This window comes from Pongo abelii, chromosome 16, assembly GCF_028885655.2.
Source record: "Pongo abelii isolate AG06213 chromosome 16, NHGRI_mPonAbe1-v2.0_pri, whole genome shotgun sequence".
Classification (NCBI taxonomy): Eukaryota; Metazoa; Chordata; class Mammalia; order Primates; family Hominidae; genus Pongo; species Pongo abelii.
The window spans coordinates 53,070,483-53,093,048 of NC_072001.2; the positions used below are offsets into that span (position 1 = coordinate 53,070,483).

Genomic DNA, 22,566 nt, shown 5'->3' on the forward strand with positions numbered 1-22,566 from the left:
GAAAAACATTTTTAAGTATCACCTCTATACCATTTTTAAACCTATCATATGGGGCAAATATAAGTTTGGTAATTCCCTTTGTTAAAGAAGATATAAGGAAATCAGGGCCTTTTCCTATACTGTTAGTGGGAATATAAATTGGTAAAATATTTTTTAAAGGAAACTAAGTATAGTAGTGCCTATCAAGTATTGAAATGTGTACGTTTTTATTTCTTAGGAATTTACCTTATAGAAAACCACGTTTTTATTTCTTAGGAATTTACCTTATAGAAAACCACACACACGTGCAAACATATCTCTAAATATGTTAATTATAGCACTGTGATAGCAACAACAAGAAAACACCTAAAAATGGCTTACATATAAGAGACTGCCTAAATAAGGTATATTGATACAAAAGAGTACCATGTAGCCATTCAAAAGAGTGTAGAATTGGAGTAAGGAATCAGGTCATCTGAGTTTAGTTCTGTCTCCACCAGTGACTGGCCAGGTGACTATGCAAGCTCCTACACTTATCTGGGCCATCTGTAAAAAGATGATCATTATAGAACTTACCTCATAGGATTGTTGCAACTAAAACAGTGCCTGGAGCATAGTAGAGACTCAATAAATTTAGCTATTATAAATAAAAGAGATAGGCCTCTTCAGACTGACATAGAAAAAGATGTCCAAGATGTACTGTCAAGTGAAAAGATCAAGTTGCAGAAGAACTGTGTATAAGATAATCTCATTTTTTAAAAATATTTTAAGTGTGCTCGCTGTTTATTGTCTCCCTCCCACTAAAATAAAAGCTCCTTGAGAGCTTTTATTTTGTTTACTGTTGTACTCCCAGTGTCCATAATAAGCACTCATGAATAATGAATAATGTTGAATGAATAATGATAACAGGAAGGCTCAGCAAGAAGAATAGGCGAATTCACAGAGACAGAAAGAGTAGAGGCTACCAAGGGCTGCAGGAAGAGAGTATGGGAAGGTATTGTTTAATGGGTTCAGGGTTTCAGATTGGGATGATGGAAAAGTCCTGGAGATGGATAATGGTGATAGTTATACAACACTGTGAATGTACTTAAAGCCACTGAACTGTACACTTAAAGGTAGTTAAAATGATAAATGTCATGTTATGTATACCTAGCACAACTTTTTCAAAAATTTCTACTTTTTCTTCATAAGGAGTAGAAAGACGGGGAACACAGAAGGATGTCCATCTTATAGAGGACTATTACTAGTGTGACTGCAAACCCTTGCTAATGAGAAAACAGTTTAAATTCCCGATTTAGGATACAAGAAAAAAAAAACCTTTTATTCCCATTATACAAAGGTAGCTAAACAGAGCTTAAACTTTCATCTCTATTAGGCAGTATGTACACTGTCAGAACGCCAGGTCTGTGTTTTCAAGAGGCCTTATTTTGTTTTAAAGCCTTACCTTTGACAAACGTCCTTTATGTCTATAGTCTAGAGTTTTCAAAGTGCTTTCTCAAGGATCATCTCAACTTGTCCTGACAATAATCTCATGATCATATTAAAGGAATTTTAATTAAGTATCTGAGCATTTGAGAGAAAAAAAGAATTCCTAATTTACTCACCCTTTTACCTTGTTCTCCAACTTTACACACATTTCATCAAAAGGAAGAGATGGAAATTTTTATTCTTAAGAATCTGAAACCACACAGCTATAAGTCTAATATACAACGGAATAAACAGCATCGTATGTTTCTTAGAACCTGTAAATATCTCTTGCCTCACTGCCAAGATAGCTAAGAAAGCCAATGAATTACGGTTTTAGATAAACAGATTAACTACCTGTAGCAAGTGGGATGGCCTGGCCTATAGTTTGAAATCCACAGTTGGAAGAAATTGATCTAACATATTTTCATTCAACAAATGCAAATACTCTGCTAGACACTTTGTGGGACATAGAAAAGATGAACAAAATATGATTCCTGCTCCTGTGACGCTCATCAGCTGCTGGAAGGAATCAGATGTGCAGATGAGGAGATTCTACAATTTAAGTCTCTGACATTGAGAATGGGATTGACAAATAGTAGATTTAGTCCCTTTATGTCAATTCAATTTAATCACAATAAAATAAACTAATTAAGATTTTTTAGTCATAACAGAAGTTTTAGGTTTTGTTGTGTTTAGTTGTTTGTTTGCTTGCTTGCTTTTAAGGCCAACAAGGGAAGATTGAGTTGATTGAAATGTCAAACCAAGTCCTTGGTGTCAGCTTAATTAGCAGAGAAGTAGCTCTGGCCTAAAATTGCAATTTGGGAATACGCACTAAAAATGAAAGAAAATCAGAACAAAGTATTTCATAATTCTATAAGCACATTCTTGAACAATCCACCTGCTCCAAGCAGACTAGAAGCCCACTTGAATCTCCTAAAGTCTACACTGGAGTCTACGCTGCAAACCTACTCACTAAAGAATGAGAATTGCTGAAGTGTAAATCATAGAACATTGTGTAAATTACTCACCCACCTTAAGACTTAACTTCCTGGTTGCAAAATTGGGAAGATTAAAACCTTCTTCTCAAGCTGTTTGTGAATATTAAATGAGATATTCATTAAATAAATAACAAATGGATAAAAGTATGCATTCATATGAAAATTGTATATGCAGTGATAGAATAAGAATAAATAGCACAAAACCCAGCACCTGTCACATAAGCCATTGTCTAACAAAGGTCAGTATCTTCTTTACTATCTCTCCAGAATCCAATGGCGACTACATTTTCTTTATCAGAACAGATAGGAGACTGAAGCCACCTTTGCAAAAATTATAACAGTGAGAAGATTATGACAGTGAAAGACATCTGACCTAACTGACTTCATCTTGCTTCTAACCTCCAAGCTGTCCTTGTCATTCCTGGGCACAGGCTGAACTAACTTTGGGAAAAATTTAGTTTATAGTTTAACTTTGCAACAAAGATGGTAACAGCCCTTCCCCAAACAAACCCCCTTCTTACCTAGGGACCAGTCTGCCTTTGTAGGACTAACAAATTAGCTACAGGATTAGAAATTATGACTCAGGAGTCATGCAGCCAGAGGCTGCAAGATTCTGAACCTCCCCATATTGCTCCTGAATGGTTTACAGATTAACCAGGAACAGAAGACAGCAAGGAAAAACCCAGTTCAACCTCCTGTGATTTCATCTTCAACTCGACCAATCAGCATTCCCCACTTTCTGACCCCCTACCCACAAAATTATCCTTAAAAACCCCAATCCCCAAATTTTCAGGGAGACTGATTTGAGTAACAATAAAACTCCTGTCTCCCATACAGCTGCCTCTGTGTAAATTAAACTCTTTCTCTGTTGCAATTCCCCCGTCTTAATAAATTGGCTCTGTCTAGGCAGCAGGCAATGAGAACCCACTGGGCAGTTATGAGACCTCTGAATTCCGAGCTACTCCACATCTCCAGTTCTTTGCATCCTGATCCAACCACCTGCCTTCTCCTCCTCTCTCTAGGACAGTATTCCCCAAGCATATCCTTTCCATACACCATAAAACAGCATAAACAGACATTTTAAAGGGATGAGATCAATAAAGATAATTCAAAGTTTTAGTATTTTCTTCCTGCACCCCAGAGGAGTTATTCAGAACCTGCTTACCTCAGCAGGTGACAGGAGTACAGTACACTAATAATGTTCCTAGGCCACCATGCCCCCTTCTCTCTAGTGATTGAAACCAATTTGCCTCCCATTCAAAAACAGATCCAACAAATCTTTGAAGTAACATATGCCCTCATGGCCTTTAATATCTAAAAAGAAAGTATAGTTTTCTAACCTCTTGTAGTTTCATTTATTATCTGGCACTTTCCACTGTGTATTGGGCTGAAGTTCACCAAGAGGAGGTAACTCAACCCCTCCCCCACCCCAATTTCCCCACCAATTACTTAACCTTTTATGAAATAAAGGAGGTTTCTTTACATTAGCCAACATAAATGACTGACCCATTGTTGATGGTGCCATTTCCTGTGTAGGATTTTCCATCCTCCATGAAAAGACTCACAGTTAAGTTTTAGTTATTACTCAACTAACTCATGAAAAGAACAAAAAGAGAATAAGAGAATGCAAACAAGAAGTTAGAAGTTAAGCCACAGATAGAGACCCGGATTTAGGAGTAGAGGACTTTTCTACTCTACTAATAAAATTTCAGGAATTAAACTTAAAGTAATATAAATCCACCACTACATTACAATTAAGCTGGTAAGATTTTAAAAAGAAAATAAAAAGATACCCAAATTTATGGGTGCTAAATGTCACCTCTGGGAACCAGCTCCCGACAGTGATCTGGACTTTCCTTCAAGGGCTCTCCTGAATATTCCTTTCAGTGCAGACACTCAGACACAAGCAAGAACAATAGATTCTACAGGGCTTGTTGTTATGCAAGCCCACTCACCAAAACCAGGTGATTTGCATTTAATTTGCTTTTTCAAATACTATCTGCACCATGTGTTCCAGAACTAGATGACCCAGCTTTAAACCAGACAGCCTAACACCAAGCCAGACTATTGGCAACTCTAGTTGTAAAAGTCATTCTAACAATTCATTTCCAAGTGATGAATGCTCCACAGCCAAAACTGGATCCTGGAATAGGCTGTTGGCATCAGCAAGAGAAACACTCCCTAAAATAATGTATCTCTTGCTATCAGGGGAGTATAGTATCTTCTTTGCACATAATAGGTATCCAGTAAAGACTTTTGGCCTCTGCTTTTTTATAGATTGACATCATAAGAAGTCCTTCCAACAATCAGGGCATTTACAAGAAAGGAGTAATAGAACAATGAACCCGATCTGGATCAGTTTCAGGGCTCCATGGTTCTTGTTATCTCAGAATCTCCAAGACCCAAGGAGCAGCCAGACACTTAGGGTCTTTTAACACTCACTCCAGCCCCATTTTCTCCTTAGCAAACTGTCATCCCAATGAGAAGAGATGCTCTGCTCTTCACCTCTTTACCCTTTTAGCCTGTCCTCCAGGGCACTGGGTGTGAAAATTTCCTACGCCTTATATGACACTTGGGAAGTGTAGGGTCCAAGATCAAAGGAGTTCAGGCTCTTAATTAGGACATGTCTCTGGGACATTTCACACATTCTTCACCATTTTCCAAGCCCCAATTCTGTATCAACCCCTCTGCAAGGCATTGGGGACCCCAAGGTAACCAAGACCTGGTCTCTGTGAGAAAAGAAAAATAGCTCAGAGCAGTCTGCACTATAGGAGATTGGAAAATTTATCAGGCCCAAAGAGACAGGAGTCTAAGACTTCAGTCATGCACCCCCCAAACCCATCTGTGGGGGCAATTGTTTAAAGGCATTTTGTTCCTAACTACCTGCCTCACCTATTATCTTCATGTTCCTGGAATTTTAATACAAAGAAACAACATATAGCCAATCAATAACTTATGTTATTTTAATGTAAATTCATGGTAAACAACTTAGAAACTGCCTCTTCTTTTCTTTAAAAACCTGCTTGTAACTGCTGCTGCAGCTTGTAACTGCAGAAAACTGAATCTATGTTCCCAGGTTGCAATCCTCAAGCTTGGCCCAAATAGACCCTCTAGTTATATCTATTTTGCCTGGGATTCTTTCTTTTAGGTCGATATCTGCCCTAACAAGAATCCTTCTAGTGGAAGAGAAAATAGTTGTGAACAAATTGTGACACAATGTGATAGTAACTCTAATTTAGGTGTCCCTTGTCCAAACAGGCTTTGGAACTACAGGAGAGGGGAAGCCATATTTCAGTGTGGGTGTGGAGGTGTCACAGGAAACCCTCAGAACAAGTGAAGCTGAGTCCTGAAAGATGAGTAGATGAGTTAGGGAGGGTCTTGTTAGTTCCTAACAAGCTAACAGTCCGGAAAAAAAAAAAAAAAAAAAAAAAAAAACCTTCAATAATACTGTCAGAGGTGTCCAAGGCCTTTGAACCAGAGCAACTCCATCTTACATTCCCAGAAGGTTAGTCATTAGTCATTCTTAGACACAGTTTCATTTAAGGGAACGGGTTAACGATGTTTACTGAACAGACCCAGGAAATGTCCTGATGACCTGATATTGTTACTGGAAAGGGATCCCAATCCAGATCCCAAGAGAGGGTTCCTGGACCTTGTGCAAGAAAGATTTCCATTTGGTGGAGGTCCGAGTTTGTGAAAAGTAAACTCAGGGTCATATGTCAAGATATTATGTTTAGCTTCTGTAAAATACCAAACATCTTATGACTATAACTTCTTTACCTATTATTTTAAGCTACTACTACCTTCTTACTTATCAAGTTGCTCATTTAATTCTCAGGACTAGCTAGGTGCCTGGAATTTCCACTGAAGAAATTCAAGATTTTCCTTTATTTCCATGCTTGGTGGAGGGTGGCAGGCAATCTGATAAGCAAGGAGGTAATAATAGCTTGAAACAACAGCCAAAGAAGTTAGAGTCCCAATAGAAACTAAAAATAACATCTTAACATATGTTCCTGAGCTGTTTTGCAGAAACCTGCCCGCCGCCCCCACGCCCCCACCACCAAATGGAAAACACCATCCACTGGCACATAGACCTTGGGGAAGGGGGAACTGGGGACTGAACTCTGACCACTGTTCTTCATTCTAAATTTTTTCCTGAGGGGCCTGGCAGAAGTCACACCTACAGGCCAGAGTTCAACATTCCTTTCTGCTGACCCCAAGTTTTTAAACAAATCTTAACTAATCGTAGATCAGGAAATCTTTCAATCTACCTGTAACCTGTGGACCCCCACTTCAAGATGTCCCCCCCTTTTTAGGTCAAACCAATAACCTCCATGTATTGATTTATGGCTCTGCCTGGAACCTCTGCCTCCCTGCCTTTAAAAACTCTTACATGTAAGCCATCAAGGGGTCTGGGTTTTAAGATTAGCTGCCCAATTCTCCTTGCATAGCACCCTGTAATAAATGCCTCACTTTTCCTCACTGCAAATCAATCCCAGTGTTAGTATTTGGCTTTGCTGCATGGGCCAGCAGATTAACTGACCCATGTTCAGTTCAGTAACAACGGCCTTCCTCTACTGTGACTTGGACTTCCATTCTAAATGGCTTGAGTGAGTCACAAACATACATCCCACAGCATTCGTGAATGTGGAGAGCAAAAGTGAGTTTGCCATCATCTCAGTATATCAGTCAAGGTAATTTCTAGGTCCTAATGGATCAGAGACCAGACAAAGATTAGGCAAGAATTGAGTCATGGAGGCCTCAAATGTTGCCTTATACACACTATCTCTGAGGCTAGCAACCTAGATGCATTCTCTCTTAAATAAACTGCTGCAGCTTATGCTATAATGCGGATTGCAAAGAAATTGATCCTAGAAAACTAGAAGACTGCACTAGGGCAGGAGGTTAAAGCATCGGATGGCAGGAGGGAGATAAAGCTGTTCAAGGCAGCTCTAGGACCATCCTGTCCTCTAGAGATAGCCCATTATACATAGGGAGAGGAACAAACACAAGTAAGGTCTGTCTTTGAAGAAATATTAATTTCAGATGAACAATACCAAGGTGTGCCTCACTGTGGTTCTGCACACATCCCCACAAATGCTGAGCCACCTTTAGGTAGAGTGTGCCCCAGTCTAAAGGCCCAGGAGCTACAGCAGATGAGCAGATGATGGAGTTACTTCTTGTGCAACCCCATGTTTCTGTGCATTTCGGGGTAAGGAAGTTGCTACCTTCAGAGCTTCTCTTTTGAGTAAGCCAGTGCTTCATTTTGTATCCAGTCTGTCAAGGAAAGAAGGAATGAATACCACCCCATAAAAGCAGGAGGAACAATTATGGAGTTAAGTCATGCCAGAGACCAGCGAAAGAAGGGGAATCATGGAGACAGACACCAGAGTCCTGTGTTTTCCTAGCTTCAGAGCTAAGCTTCAAGAGGGAGCTGGCTTTAGAAACATCCAGAGAGTTGGAGTCACGTGGAAAATCTAGGCTAAGTGCCCATTTCCTTTGGCTCTGAAGGGTGCCCTTGTCCATCAGAGCATCAGATCCAGCAAGGCTGGGAGCAGTATGGAACACTGGAGGAGAAAGGTGGCTGCAGATGCTTGAGGCTATGTTCCTGCCTCCTTGTGGCTGATGAAGGGCAAGGCCTGGGCCAAAATGACAAGATCTGCTTGTGCAAAGAGAATCCAGAGGACCTGGCATGGATCTAAGGCTCCCACTTCCCTCTACTGTCACAGAGTCACACAGGTTTCCTGTGATGCCATTCTGGAGAGAAGCAGGAACACCCAAAGGCCCTAAAAAAAGACTAAATAATCACAAGCTTATTTGAACTGGAAAAGACTGTGGTTGGTAAATTGATCAGTGGAAGGTTTATTGGGGATTATTTTTCCCTACTTACCCTTTGGAGTGTGTGAGTTAGTGAAAAAGGACAGATCCTTTATAAAAATTAAGTAGGCTGGGCGCAGTGGCTCATGACTATAATCCCAGCACTTTGGGAGGCCAAGGTGGGTGGATCACAAGGTCAGGAGTTCGAGACCAGCCTGACCAACATGGTGAAACCCTGTCTCTACTAAAAATACAAAAATTAGCTGGGCCCGGTGGTGCGCACCTGTAATCTCAGCTACTCAGCAGGCTGAGGCAGGAGAATCGCTTGAACCCCGGAGGTGGAGGTTGCAGTGAGCTGAGATCGCATGATTGCACTCCAGCCTGGGTGACAGAGCGAGACTCTGTCTCAAAAAAAAAAAAAAAAAAAAAGTTAAGTAGCCACATTTTTTAGGGCATATAGGTAACAGTGTGAGTAGATTGTGACCCCAGCTACACTCATGTCCATCACTAAATGCAATCTGTTTTTTTTTTTTCTTGTTATCTTGAGGACTCAAATTCATATCAAGAACGCTATATTAGTTTCCTAGGGCTGGAATAGCAAAGTACCACAAGCTGGGTGGCTTAAAACAAGGGAAACTGATTCTCTCACAGTTCTGGAGGCTGGAAGACCAAAATCAAGGTGCTGGCAAAGCTGGTTTCTTATGGAGGTTCTGAGGGAGAACATGTTCCATGCCTGTCTTCCAGCTTCTGGTACTTGCTGACAATCTTTGGCATTCTTTGGCTTATAGACCCATCCCTCCACACTCTGCCTCTATCAACACATGGCATGCACTTTGCGTGTCTTCTCTGTTTCTTCATGTCTTTATATGGCCCTCTTATCAGGACATGATTAGATTTGGGCCCCAGTCTAATCAAATATGACCTCAATCTTAACATCTGCAAAGACTCCATTTCCAAGTAAGGCCACATTCCAACGTTCCAGGTGGACATGAATTTTGGGGCACACTATTCAATGCAGCACAAATGCAAAAGGGGATTTTAATTAATGGCCAGTATTGAAATTATGTGGTAGACTAGGTCAAGAGATCGAGACCATCCTCGGCAACATGGTGAAACCCTGTCACTATTAAAAATACAAAAATTAGTTGGGCATGGTGGCACGTGCCTGTAGTCCCAGCTACTCGGGAAGCTGAGGCAGGAGAATCGCTTGAACCCAGGAGGCGGAGGCTGCAGTGAGTCGAGATGGTGCCACTGCACTCCAGCCTGGTGACAGAGCAAGACTCTGACTCAAAAAAAAAAGAAAGAAAGAAAAGAAAACAAATTACATGGTAGAGTACTAGGGAGATTTTCATTTGCTATAAAGAGATCTAGAGGTCTCCACCACTTGGCCAGACTAGACTTCTTCTCTAGTCTAGACTAGGTTCTCTACTCTACATGAATGTTGAGGTCTTTTCACAGCCTGCCCAGATGCCCTTTCCCTGCCTTGTTTACCTGGCTAAATTGTCTGCATCTTTCAGGTCTTAACTGCATTCTCACTTCCTCTAGGAACCCTCTTCAGAGAATTTTAAGAAATCAGAGCTTCTCTGGGCTCCCATGATATGCTGCCTTTCCCCATCATAGCACTTGCCTTGCTATAATCTCACACCTGTCCACTTGTCTGGGTCTCCAATACCTGAGGGTAGCAACTCAATTTCCCACTGGTAGCACTGGGCCTAGCACAGAATATAAGAGCCCAGGACTCCTGTGATAAGATTACCCAGGCTCTGGTGAGTAACTGAGTATTCTTATACAAGTCACTCAACTTCTTGGGGTCTCAGTTTCTTCATCTAAAAAATAAGAGTTTTGGCTGGGTGCAGTGGCTTACGCCTGTAATCCCAGCAGTTTGGGAGGCTGAGGCGAGCGGATCACGAGGTCAGGAGATCGAGACCATCCTGGCTAACACGGTGAAACCCCGTCTCTATTAAAAATATAAAAAATTAGCCAGGCGTGGTGGCGGGCGCCTATAGTCCCAGCTACTCGGGAGGCTGAGGCAGGAGAATTGCTTGAACCCAGGAGGCGGAGGCTGCAGTGAGTCTAGATGGTGCTACTGCACTCCAGTCTGGTGACAGAGCAAGACTCTGACTCAAAAAAAATTAAAAAAATAAAAATAAATAAGAGTCTTGGATTGCAATGTCTAAGCAACCCTCCTTAGTCTAACGTTCTATGTTAGTAATTGTATTAAGTCCATTTTCATACTGATATAAAGAACTACCCAAGACTGGGTAATTTATAAACAAAAGAGGTGTAATTGACTCACAGTTTCAGCATGGCTGGGGAGGTCTCAGGAAACTTACAATCATGGCAGAAGGTGACAGGAAAGCATGGCACCTTCTTCACAAGGCAGCAGGAAGGAGAAGTGCCTAGTGAAGGGGGAAAGAGCCCCTTATAAAACCATCAGATCTCATGAGAATTCACTCACTATCACGAGAACAGCATGGGGGAAACTGCCCCCATGATTCAATTACCTCCACCTAATCTCTCCTTGACACATGGGGATTATGGGGATTATGAAGATTACAATTAAAAATGAGATTTGGATGGGGACACAAAACCTAACCACATCAATAATGATAGGTAAGAACTTCTAATAGCTATGCAGTACTTAATAGTTCTAAGTGCTTTACATATAGTAATTCATTTCATATTACAATAATTCTATCCTTTACAGATAAAGAATCAGAGAAACAGAGAGGTTAAAGAACTTTCACAAAGCTGCAGAGCTAGAAAATGGCAGAAGTGGAATCTGAACCTGACAGTCTGGTTCTAGAATCTATGTGCCTAACCAATCCACTATCTCTGCCTCTCTATAATGACGTCTCCTTTTATTCGCTAGAGGAGCTGTTGTGAATGTTTCATCCCCAAGAAACCAGATATGTCTGATTCTTCATTTATATGCTAGAAATATAAGCTCTAGTTCATCACAATTAGGCAAAAAGGGGAGTAACATTTCAATATCTTATAATCAAATGTTTAACACCAATATATAAGCATTGATATACTTCAAACTCTTAGTAGTACCTTTGGAATAATACTAACAATATTTATATATTATTCTATTCATATATTATATTAATGTTAATTGAAATATAAATATTTTAATACTAAAATACTAAAAATATTTATTTTTAATATTATCATGTAATTAGAAATATTTTTAAATGGTTATAAAATCACGCAGCTACTGCTCTTGCACCTGTTACTCAGCATTAGAAACAAAAATGTTTTGTTCTAGAAATTTTACCTGATTATATTTATATTAGTCCAAATTCTTATTAGATTTATTTTGTCCTTTCACTTATTTTTAAAGGTAATGCCAAAGGCCATTGTTTCTATGCCTGATTATAGTACTCACACACACTATAACAGTCATTCAACAATTGGCCTGTGGTTTGGTACCCCTGAAACCAACCTGAAAATAAACAAGTTATTGGCAATATTTATTTAAATACAGGCTGTATTACTATTAAATAATTAGTATCCTGTTTCATGACTTTCATAATAAAAAGTACAGGAACAGCCATCCTAAGCTTGCATTGGTAATATGAATATTAATTAGATATAGATTCTTTTATGAATCCATAAAAAAGTGGGTGAAGGATATGAACAGACACTTCTCAAAAGAAGACAATTATGCAGCCAACAAACATGAAAAAAGGCTCATCGTCACTGGTCATTACAGAAATGCAAATCAAAACCACAATAAGACACCATCTCATGCCAGTTAGAATGGTGATCATTAAAAAGTCAGGAAACAACAGACCCTGGAGAGGATGTGGAGAAATAGGAACGCTTTTAAATTGTTGGTGGGAGTGTAAATTAGTTCAACCATTGTGGAAGACAGTGTGGCGATTCCTCAAGAATCTAGAAGCAGAATTACCATTTGACCCAGCAATCCCATTACTGGGTATATACTCAAAGGATTATAAATCATTCTACTATAAAGACACAGGCACAGATATGTTTATTGCAGCACTATTCACACTAGCAAAGACTTGGAACCACCCAAATGCCCATCAATGACAGACTGGATAAAGAAAATGTGGCACATATACACCATGGAATACTATGCAGCCATAAAAAAGGATGAGTTCATGTCCTTTGCAGGGACATGGATGAAGCTGGAAGCCATCATTCTCAGCAAACTAACACAGGAACAGAAAAGCAAACACCACATGTTCTCATTCAAAAGTGGGAGTTGAACAATGAGAACACATGGACACAGGGAGGGGAACATCACACACCAGGGCCTGTTGAGGGGTGGGGGCTAGTGGAGGGATAGCATTAGGAGAAATACCTAATGTAGATGATGGGTTGATAGGTGCAGCAAACCACCAATGGCACATGTATACTCATGTAATAAACCTGCACATTCTGCACATGTATTCCAGAAATTAAAGTATAATTTTAAAAAAACTTGAAGTTTTGTACATACAATGGAATATTATTCAGCCATGAAAAAGAAGAAAATCCTTCCATTTGTGACAACCTAGATCAGCCTGGAAGACATTATGCTAGGTGAAATAGACCAGAAACAGAAAGATAAATACTGTATAATCTCACTTACATGTGAAATCTAAAAAAGTCAAACTCACTGGGCATAGTGGCCGACACCTATAATCCTAGCACTTTGGGAAGCAAAGGCAAGAGGATTGCTTGAGCCCAGGAGTTTGAGACCAGCCTGTGCAATATGGGGAAACTCCATCTCTACAAAAAAAAAAAATTACAAAAAACTAGCCAGGCGTGATGGCATGTGCCTGTAGTCCCAGCTACTCAGGAGGCTGAGATGGGTGAATCACCTGAGTCTGGGGAGGTGGAGGCTGCAGTGAGCCATGATCACGCCACTGCATTCCAGCCTGGGTGACAGAGTGAGAACCTGTCTCAAAAATAAAAAACAAAAATAAATTAAAAATAAGAAAGTCAAACTCAAGAAGCAGAGAGCATAATAAGCAGTTGCCAGGGGCTGGGGTTAGAGAAATGGGGAGATGTTGGTCAAAATTTACAAAATTTAAGTTATAAGATGAATATGTTTTAGAGATCCAATATATAACACGATGATTATAGTTAATAATACTGCATTATATACTTGGAATTTGCTAAGAGAGTAAATCTTAAGCATTCTCACCACACACACAAAAAAATGGGCCAGGTACGGTGGCTCATGCATGGAATCGCAACACTTTGGGAGGCCAAGGCAGGAGGATTGCTGAGGCCAGGAGTTTAAGACCCCATCTCTATAAAAAATAAAAATGTAAAATAAAAAAATGATAACTGTGTGGTGATTGGATGTGTTAATTAGCTTGATTATGGTAACTATTTCACAATGTATATGTATATCAAATCATCACATTGTATACCTTAAATATAGACAATTTTTATTCATAAATTATACCTCAGTAAAACTAAGGAAAAATAAATTAATATGTAAGAATGATAGACTGTCAGTGAGAGGGAAATGGAAAAAAAGAAAAATAGACTGTCAAAAGTAAAAATAAATAAAAATTAAAAGTTGGAGTTTAGCAGAAGAAATAAAACATAATGTAAAAATAACTATGGCAAGTAAACTATGCAATGATCAGTGCTCTTATAAAGGTGGAAAGAAAGTTGCAATGGGAAAGAAAGGCAAGCGAGAAGAGGGTCAAGATCAGAGCAGACTTTGGGGAAGAGAAAGCTCTTGAGCTAGTCCTTGAAGATTGGTGTGATTCCTGTATACAACAATAAGGAGTGAAAGCCATTCAAGTAGAAAGAACAGCAGGAACAAAGACAGAGAAGTCAGAAAACAGAGTATCTGGCAAAGAACATCAAATACCGTACTTCAGTCTACCTGGCAAGTGGAGTGTGTAGAAGAAGATAATGGGAAATCAGGGGAAAAAACATGTTAGGGTTAGATTATGACCCTTACAATTATCCTAGTACGTGACAACAATAGCCTAAGGCAGTGTCAACAAGAATGGAGAACAAAGTATAGATTCAAGAAATATTCCAAATATAGAACTGACAACATTTGGCAACAGAAGAGGACGGAAGAGGTGAAAAGTCAAAGATGATGTCACATTCTTTGCCCTAATGGCTAGGGGAATGTTGGTGGCATTGACAAAAATAAGGAGAGAGAATGTGGAACAAATTCTGGTCCATCTGTTTGAGTTCTGTGTACCAATGCTCAGCTAGCTCATCACAAAGCAGAAGTAGAGAACATTTCAAGCTCAACAGTCACTCTGTGACTCATCAGATGTGAGGGTGAAGTTATTTTTACTCTCACAGCAGTAAAACAAAACCTGAACATTGTTAAAAAGATTCTTCAGGTTTTCTGAATGTTCAAGTGGGTTGTCTAGAACAACAAGCCTTAACTTAGAGCCTCAAAGTCTAATCTTAGAGGAAAATTTAAATGGTTTTATGTCCCCAGTCCTTTAGTCCTTAGCTGGTTGAAATCTGAAAGCTATCTTTTCTCCTTTTGAGATATGAGTGTGACATATCATTCATCTCCAAACTTTCTCAGTTTTCTCTTCATTAAATATTTAGTGTGACAAATTCTAGCTTGTAGGTTGATAAGGAGGTACTCTACATTTCATTATCTGGATTTTCCCTCCATCAATATTCTGAATAGTTTTTCCATATTGCTCTCAATCTTTAACCACTCCACCATCACTTGATGGTGCCACACTTCAGAGAACCTCTCATTTTAACCCCATTTCCATGAATCATTATCACTGTGGCTTGTGGGAATTGCTTGAGCTATACCCACAGCATCTGACCTGTCATATCTGCCCAAGATCACTTTAGGTGACCTTTTATGTGCACACATGGCCATGCCCCTAGACATTCTGTAAATCTAAACTAAGTATGGGGAACAAACTCATTAAAAATCCAAGCACAAGAATTCCACATGAGACTTTACTTGGTGGCACAGTAAGCAAATGCTTTCCGCTAAACAAGGAATTAGAGTCTACTTTCTGGACATATTTTCACCACTCATCATAATTGAAACCTGACATACATAAAACTGTAACTAAATACCAATGCCATTGAAGCAGAGTACCATAAAGAGAAATGTCCTAGGCTCCTCTTCTATCCAATGGGGAAACTTTCTATCCAATTAAGGGAACACAGATATAGCTTCAAAGGGCCTACAAAAGAGTGCTAAATTCTCACTGATAAACTCTTATCTCCCCAAAATTAAAATGAATGGTCCTCTGATGTTTAATAATTCTTTCATGTACATTTCAATGAAAGGTGAGGCTGTTTTATTCAATCCAACCTTGAGTGTGGATACTTTCCTCTTCCGAACTATTGATATAAGCATGACATTTAAATGCACACAAGTAGAAGCAATTCCATTTGGATCCCCTGATTGAGTCGATGACTGTGACGTTAACCATGCCCATTCCATCCCAGAGTTTAAGTAAACAAGACCACCCCTCTCTGCTCTTAGCCCAGGATTTATGAGGGTCGTGTGTCTGGCACTCAGGGAGATGTCGGCTTTCTCTCACCAGTGATTCCATATACAACATTGTCATATAATTTTTAGATTTTTCAAAGACTTCAAAGTTCACGGCCTTCTGTGAAGTTGCTATCTGGGCATGTTTATCACGGCAAGGACTAAAGGGAGGAGCGCTATGCAGAAACTTCAAACTGTGGGCACTTCACAAATGCATTGTGTGCATCTATAAAATGTCAAAACATCCAGGAGAAAAATTAAAAAGCCAGTCAGTTCACCACTCATACAGGGATAAAGCCAGGCTGGGGCAAATGTGGCTTAAATGTTGGTTTGGAAGGGCTGTTTGATTTTTCCATGATCAAGATATTGTATCCTAATTGTTTCCTTTGCTAAATGAGCAGTGCTTAATTGCTAAGTAGAAATTAGTTCACTTCCTCCCTTCTCTCTTTTTGAAAGTGACCAGATGTCCCATTTGGGGGGTTTACTCTTTGTGATGTGGTACTGAGAACACAGGACAAACTTCGTGTGTCTTAAGAGGCCACACTGCTTGATGGTGAGTGTGGGGCTCTGGAATCAGACTTGCCTTTGCGTGAAGCCCAGCTCTGCCACGCAGCAGCTGAACACCACTGGACAAGTTACCCTGTGTGTCTCAGTTACCCCGTCTGTAAGATGGGGTTGATAGTAATGGTACTACCTCATCAAGCTGTGAGGATCCAATAAAATAATGTGCTGAGTACATGAAAAGTATACCATACATATTATTTTATTATTATAATTGAAACATTGGACAAAAGAAAGTTCTCTTCTTCAGTTCAGGGATGAATCCCTGAAACACCAATAAGGATTCTCTTATTCGGGTTCTGAATTCTGTATCCCCATAGCTTTTGCTCATTTTTTTTATTGGAGCACTTATAAGACATATTGATGTCCTACAATGCATCAAGCACTGTGCAAGAGGCTTCTCAAATATATTAGTCACAGAATCAAGCAACATGCTAGCACTGATTTAACATCAATCTTCCCAAAAATACTATCTCATTCACTCTCTTTACGTCCCATTCATCCAACAAGGATCTATTATGAGCCAGCCAATGGGTTACCCAAGTGGAGCTACCTAATATCCCTGGCTCTTACCAATCAAAGTAAATTCTTCTAGAAAAGCAATGTTTTGAGAGAAGCTGTCTAGATCCTCCATGTTAGCCAGCACATTCTGGAAGGCTCTTCAGAGGGTTAGCAGGTTATCAGACATCTTTCCATGCAGTCCTGGCTGAGGAGAGCCACTGTGTCCTTTGCATGCTGAGCGTCACTGTGCGTCATCATGACTCACAAGTGATCAATCACCGAATGACACTTAAACATCTTGACTAACTACCAGCAGCATTTTGCTTCAGTTATTGGAAGTGTCTCAGAGTGAATGTGCTCTAAGATCTGAATCACTGTCTCTGAGGGCAACAATGCAAATTGCCAAGAAATGCATAACAAACAACCATGGCACAAGAATAGCCTTGTTGCATGTCACTGTGCACCATGAGGCATCTGATGTTTCTGCCTCCTTAATCATGCTCACGATGCTTCTTCTTGTGAAGTGACGCACATGATCCTTAGAGACATATACAGTGTTAGAGCTGGGAGGGACGTCATCTTGAAGACGAGGTGATCATCACAGAGAGGAGTGGAAGGAACCTAACATTTATTAAATTCCAGGACCCAGGCCTCCTGACTGCTACTTTAAGGATGTTTTCACTGTACCACATCTAGTGACAAGATTCTCTGCTCAACAACTCCCTTATCAAAGTTCTCACTTACCAAATTAATTATCAATATTTTAGTAACTGTGAGCTGTGAGCACAACCTGCCAACCATAATGCTCATCTTAGTATCACTCTAGTCACTGGATGAAAGATTCTATCACATTTTCATCCTTCTGCAATCTGTAAACCACATTGGGATAGCTTGTCTCATACTCTGGTGGTGAGAGGGTAGATTGGTGCAATCTTTCCAGAAGGCAGCATTGCAATGTATCAAACACCCCATACATGTGTCTACCTTGGGACTCAATCCTTCTGTTTCCAGGAATTTACACTAAAGAAATGATCTGAGGTGTGTCAAAGGTGTGTGAACATGATTAGCAAGGGACAGAGCATTGCAGGTCCAGATAGATAGATAGATAGACAGACAGACAGACAGACAGACAGACAGATAGATAGGCAGACAGATGATAGACAGATGATTGATAGATAGATAGATAGATAGATAGATAGATAGATAGATAGCTGAATAAATTATCTGCTCAGTCATTGGTTACCCACACCTAAACACCCTAAAAGGCACCACTGCCACACCTTAATATCCTAATAGGCATCATCTCCCACCTGGTGGCAGATACTGGAATTATACAATGCCAAGGATGAACTATTATCTAAGAAGCATACCTTGTAAAGTCAACTGAATTTCACTGACTGGAAATATCCTGATTTCAAACTAGAAACTAGAAATTTTTAAAATAAAAACATTACTTCCCAGTCACTTCTTATCTTTTTCTCCCTTTATTGTTCTCTTATACCCATACAACCCCCACTTTCTCCTAGTCTTCCACCTTCTAAGAAGTCTGTCTGCATTGTAAATCCTTTTTATTTCCAAAGCCAAAGTAGCATGATAGGACTTAATTGCTGGTCTAGGGGAAATTGTGTGAATAGATAAGGTAATTAAATGTCTCTATTCTGATGCTGGCAAGGCTGTGGAGAAATAGGAATGCTTTTACACTGTTGCTGGGAGCATAAATTAGTTCAACCATTGTGGAAGACAGTGTGGCTATTCCTCAAGGATCTAGAACCAGAAATACCATTTGACCCAGCAATCCCATTACTGGGTATATACTCAAAGGATTATAAATCATTGTACTAAAAAGACACATGCACGCGTATGTTTATTGCAGCACTATTCACACTAGCAAAGACTTGGAACCAACCCAAATGCCCATCAATGACAGACTGGATAAAGAAAATGTGGCACATATACACCAAAGAATACCATGCAGCCATAAAAAGAATGAGTTCATGTCCTTTGCAGGGACATGGATGAAGCTGGAAGCCATCATTCTCAGCAAACTAACACAGGAACAGAAAACCAAACACCGCATGTTCTCACTCATAAGTAGGAGTTGAAAAATGAGAACACATGGACACAGGGAGGGGAACATCACACACCAGGGCCTGTCAGGGGATTGGGGGCAAGGGGAGGGATAGCACTAGGACAAATACCCAACGCATGCAGAGCTTAAAACCTAGATGACGGGTTGATAGGTGCGGTAAACCACCATGGCACATGTATACCTATGTAACAAACCTGCACATTCAACACATGTATTCCAGAACTTAAAGTAAAATATAAATAAATAAATAAATGTGTCCGTTCGATGGATGAGTCAATACTCCTTAGAGTGACTGTAATAGATCAGACTAGTAGTTCAAGCATTAAGTAATTCTCACTGTTAACAATCTTCCTGCAAAACTTCAAATTTTATTTTCAGAAAATTCACTGACTATCATGGAATATGCATATTAGGGGAAGTAACTTCATGAACCGCTACACCCTAAAGAAACCATTTTTGTTAGAGATTACATTTTCTCTTGAGTCCAACTGCACAGCAAGATGTTTTCTGCTTGATGGGCAGATAGAAATTAAAACTGGATAAGCACAATAGGTGTGTGAATACCATATGTTCTCACTTATAATAAATGGAAGCTAAGCTATGAGTACGCAAAGGCATACAGAGTGGTATGATGGACTTTAGAGATTCAGAAGGGGAATGATGGAAGGGGAGCTAGGGATTAAAAAACTACATATTGGGTACAATGTACACTATTTGGGTGACAGGTGCACTGAAATCTCAAAACTCACCAGTATATAATTTATCCATGTAAAAAAACAAATGCTTGTACCCCAAAAGCTATTGAAATAAAAAATGTTTTTAAAGAAAGAGAATAAAAGAGTAAGAAAGATGAGTACAATGAGCCATCACTGATATCTAGGAGCTCCCCCAGGGTAACCATGACAACACTAGTTTCCAAGCAGCAAAGCCTAGTAATGTGATAAGCCAAGCTAAACACTCCAGGCCCAGACTCCTGACTCTTCCAAGACTGGCCTTGGGACGTAGTTAAATCACTTACAATCCATTTCCTAATGTGTAATGTGGAAGCCATAATTATATCCCTGTCTACCCAGCACTGGGTTGGATCAACACTAGAAATTCATTAAATATTTTTTGATTGATCACCTCCCAGAGTAATTATGAAAACTTAGATAACAAAGCATTCAGGAAGCATTAAGAGTGCCATAAATGTCATTACTCAGTAAATGTTATTTACCAAAGTAGATCAATATTTATCATGTATTAAAACCATAACATAGTTTCATTTGTTCTAATTCCTGGATTCAAAATATACAAAGAATGAAATAACACACCATGCTTCTCTGGGGAAAACTATTGACATATGATTTTTACTATATGTTTAGAGCACTGGTTCCTAAACATCCACCTGAATAAATTGCAAGAGAATCAACAGGGGACCTTTTCAAAACATAGGGACTTTTAGGCCCCACTCCTGGAGATTCAAGTTCTGTAGTTCTGGGATGAGACAGGGAATCCACTCTTTTTTAAAACTCCTAAGGTGATTGTAATGTGCAGGCAACTTTGGGAAGCACTTCCCAGGGCCCATCTTCTTTGTTCCTCTTTCCCCTTTTCTTAAGTCTGACTCCATCTGCCCCAACCCTTGGGACATCCCCTTTCCAAGACCAGCCACAGAAAGAGCGGCGACCTCCTTTTCCTCTTCCTGTTTGGCCGCCCCTACAGATAAACTCAAGGGCTCTTTCCGTTTTAAGGGATGCTAACTGATTAATACCACCAAGAATAGGGAAACCAAAACACAACAAACTTAGAGGTGAAAGGTTCCAGACTCTCCAAGGCCTTACCACCATGATCCTGGGCCACGGTTTTTTATTCCTGTTGGAGAAAGAGTAAGGCAAAAAGTTTGGGTAGAAATTCTCAGTAATGGGCTGAGAGGACCTCACAGGCAATCAGGGCAGGGTTCTTAGAAATACGATCCAATTATTCATTTATAATACTTATTGAGCGTCTCTTAAGTAACAGGCATTTCACTCACCAAGAGACTGATAAGGACAAAATCTTTCCCTTCAAAAAGCTCACGATCTTCCACGAGAGGAAGATATGTAAACAGGTGATTTATACACACATTGTGTGAGAACTTGTGATGGAGCCGCACTGTGCATAGGTCGCTATTTAATTTTAAATTTATTAAAATTAAATAAGAGTACAGAAAATGGGTGAATTTTATGGCATGTAAATTATACCCCAATAAAGTTGTTTTAAAGAGTTAAAATTTTTTATAAGTGAAATAAAATTAAGAATTCCTTTCCTCAACCACACTAGCCGGGTTTCCAGTGGCTGCCATATTGGACAGCACACACAACACATTTCCATGAATACAGAAAGTCTGCACATCACTGTGAGAGAGGTGTTGTGGTAAGCCAGAGGAGGCAGCAATTTCTCTGCTTAAGGAGGGCACATAAGGCTACATATATGGCATGTTTGAGGGGCTCTTGAAAGATGAATGTGAGTTTTTCCTAAAATGTAAGAACTGAGGTAGGGAAAGAGGAAGTGGACAGAATGCAAAAAGGCAGAGAAGTTGCATGGTGTGTTCAGGGAATGCTGAGAAATATAACTAGAAGCACTGGCTGTGTGGGACTCAGGAGTGAGTTATGATACTGAGGAAGTAGGTCCTGAACAGGAGCCATGGGGCAGCTCTGGATGCTGAAGGAAAGCAGGAGCTTTTATCCCTGACAGCAAGGAAGCCAACGGTGATGTTCACTTGTTTGTATATTCATTTTTTATGAATAGACTTTTTATTGCAATATAATATACATATAGAAAAACACACAGAGCATCCAGGACACAACTCAGAGTTATCACGAAAGGTACCCAACTGTATAATCACCATTAAGGTCAAGAAACAACATGTCAGCACCTCAAAAGCCCCCCCTTTCATGCCCCTTCCTACTCAGCGTCCACTTCCTCCTCCCCAAGGCAACTCTAGCCTAGATTTAACCCTACGGATCTGTTTTGTATTTTAATAGAGGTTTTTTAAGCAGGAAAACAACATGGATATATTTCATTTTGAAGAAGAACATCTTGGCAGCTCTGTGGAAGAGTCTGTGGTAGAAAGAAATGGTGGTAGAAAGCAACGAGGAATGATAAAGATGGCTCTAGTTTAAGGTAGTAATGAAAAAAGGCTGATGTCCCGGGAATCTTAGTAATAAAAATCATAGCATTTACTGAGTCCTGGATATTTTCCAGGCACTGAAGTACGGGCATGGCATAGATCTTAACATTCAATCCCCCCATGCAATCCTCCAAAGTCAGTAGGCATGCAGGGAGGGAGAGGCAAAGCCAAGACTCAATTACACACACATCTGCTTCCACAATCTATGACCTTGACTGTTACTCTGCCTCTGTTTCTACTATCCTCCCTTTTGAGAAGAAACGAACTGTTTCAGGGTCTGACTATGCATAATGCATAGGAAGGACTTAAGAATGAATTAAATGCTTAGCTTAGGAGAGAAGCTGAAGACCTGGAGATGCCAGGACCTTCCTTTGAGGATATCAACCTTATCAAAGCCCTCATTTCCCTTAAAGGCAAGAACTTTTCTTCTAAAAATAGAAATTGAAGAGCAAATAATTCTAGTTGGCTGCCAAAACTGTGGCATCAGAGGCTTGATGTTGTATTATCTATTGCTGTGTAACAAATCACCCCCAAC

At 39.8% G+C, this 22,566-nt stretch overlaps 1 protein-coding gene across 1 annotated transcript in view; it reads right to left on the reverse strand.

Annotated features, from left to right (window-relative positions):
• ATP8B4 (ATPase phospholipid transporting 8B4 (putative)) overlaps nt 1-22,566 on the reverse strand; it is a 334,774-nt gene that overhangs the window by 277,020 nt on the left and 35,188 nt on the right.